The sequence below is a fragment of the Oncorhynchus keta genome, chromosome 33 (genome assembly GCF_023373465.1).
Source record: "Oncorhynchus keta strain PuntledgeMale-10-30-2019 chromosome 33, Oket_V2, whole genome shotgun sequence".
Lineage (NCBI taxonomy): Eukaryota > Metazoa > Chordata > Actinopteri > Salmoniformes > Salmonidae > Oncorhynchus > Oncorhynchus keta.
The window spans coordinates 18,481,061-18,483,460 of NC_068453.1; positions in this window are offsets into that span (position 1 = coordinate 18,481,061).

Consider the following 2,400-nt stretch of genomic DNA (forward strand, 5'->3'; position numbering starts at 1 on the left):
TACAAGTTCCACTCTACAGCTATGAGAGAGGTTCTTACCGCATTGGCTTCCAGTATCACTCTACAGCACTGAGAGAGGTTCTTACCCTCATTGGCTTCCAGTACCACTCTACAGCACTGAGAGAGGCTCTTACCCTCATTGGCTTCCAGTACCATTCTACAGCACTGAGAGAGGTTCTTACCCTCATTGGTTTCCAGAACCACTCTACAGCACTGAGAGAGGTTCTTACCCTCATTGGCTTCCAGTACCACTCTACAGCACTGAGAGAGGTTCTTACCCTCATTGGTTTCCAGAACCACTCTACAGCTCTGAGAGAGGTTCTTACCCTCATTGGCTTCCAGAACCACTCTACAGCTCTGAGAGCGGTTCTTACCGCATTGGCTCCAAGTTCCACTCTACAGCTCTGAGAGAGATTCTTACCGCATTGTCTCCAAGTTCCACTCTACAGCACTGAGAGAGGTTCTTACCGTATTGGCTCCAAGTTCCACTCTACAGCTCTGAGAGAGATGCTTACCCGCATTGGCTCCAAGTTCGACTCTACAGCTCTGAGAGAGATTCTTACTGCATTGGCTCCAAGTTCCACTCTACAGTTATGAGAGAGGTTCTTACCGCATTGGCTTCCAGTACAACTCTACAGCACTGAGAGAGGTTCTTACCCTCATTTGCTTCCAGTACCAAACTACAGCACTGAGAGAGGTTCTTACCCTCATTGGCTTCCAGTACCATTCTACAGCACTGAGAGAGGTTCTTACCCTCATTGGCTTCCAGTACCACTCTACAGCACTGAGAGAGGTTCTTACTCTCATTGGCTTCCAGTACCACTCTACAGCACTGAGAGAGGTTCTTACCCTCATTGGTTTCCAGAACCACTCTACAGCTCTGAGAGAGGTTCTTACCCTCATTGGCTTCAGAACCACTCTACAGCTCTGAGAGCGGTTCTTACCGCATTGGCTCCAAGTTCCACTCTACAGCTCTGAGAGAGATTCTTACCGCATTGGCTCCAAGTTCCACTCTACAGCACTGAGAGAGGTTCTTACCGTATTGGCTCCAAGTTCCACTCTACAGCTCTGAGAGAGATTCTTACCCGCATTGGCTCCAAGTTCCACTCTACAGCTCTGAGAGAGATTCTTACTGCATTGGCTCCAAGTTCCACTCTACAGCTCTGAGAGAGATTCTTACCCGCATTGGCTTCAAGTTCCACTCTACAGCTATGAGAGAGGTTCTTACCGCATTGGCTTCCAGTATCACTCTACAGCACTGAGAGAGGTTCTTACCCTCATTGGCTTCCAGTACCACTCTACAGCACTGAGAGAGGTTCTTACCCTCATTGGCTTCCAGTACCAAACTACAGCACTGAGAGAGGTTCTTACCCTCATTGGCTTCCAGTACCATTCTACAGCACTGAGAGAGGTTCTTACCCTCATTGGCTTCCAGTACCACTCTACAGCACTGAGAGAGGTTCTTACTCTCATTGGCTTCCAGTACCACTCTACAGCACTGAGAGAGGTTCTTACCCTCATTGGTTTCCAGAACCACTCTACTGCTCTGAGAGAGGTTCTTACCCTCATTGGCTTCCAGAACCACTCTACAGCTCTGAGAGCGGTTCTTACCGCATTGGCTCCAAGTTCCACTCTACAGCTCTGAGAGAGATTCTTACCGCATTGTCTCCAAGTTCCACTCTACAGCACTGAGAGAGGTTCTTACCGTATTGGCTCCAAGTTCCACTCTACAGCTCTGAGAGAGGTTCTTACCCGCATTGGCTCCAAGTTCCACTCTACAGCTCTGAGAGAGATTCTTACTGCATTGGCTCCAAGTTCCACTCTACAGCTCTGAGAGAGATTCTTACCCGCATTGGCTCCAAGTTCCACTCTACAGCTATGAGAGAGGTTCTTACCGCATTGGCTTCCAGTATCACTCTACAGCACTGAGAGAGGTTCTTACCCTCATTAGCTTCCAGTACCACTCTACAGCACTGAGAGAGGCTCTTACCCTCATTGGCTTCCAGTACCATTCTACAGCACTGAGAGAGGTTCTTACCCTCATTGGTTTCCAGAACCACTCTACAGCACTGAGAGAGGTTCTTACCCTCATTGGCTTCCAGTACCACTCTACAGCACTGAGAGAGGTTCTTACCCTCATTGGTTTCCAGAACCACTCTACAGCTCTGAGAGAGGTTCTTACCCTCATTGGCTTCCAGAACCACTCTACAGCTCTGAGAGCGGTTCTTACCGCGTGGCTCCAAGTTCCACTCTACAGCACTGAGAGAGGTTCTTACCGCATTCGCTTCCAGTATCACTCTACAGCACTGAGAGAGGTTCTTACCCTCATTGGCTTCCAGTACCACTCTACAGCACTGAGAGAGGTTCTTACCCTCATTGGCTTCCAGTACCATTCTACAGC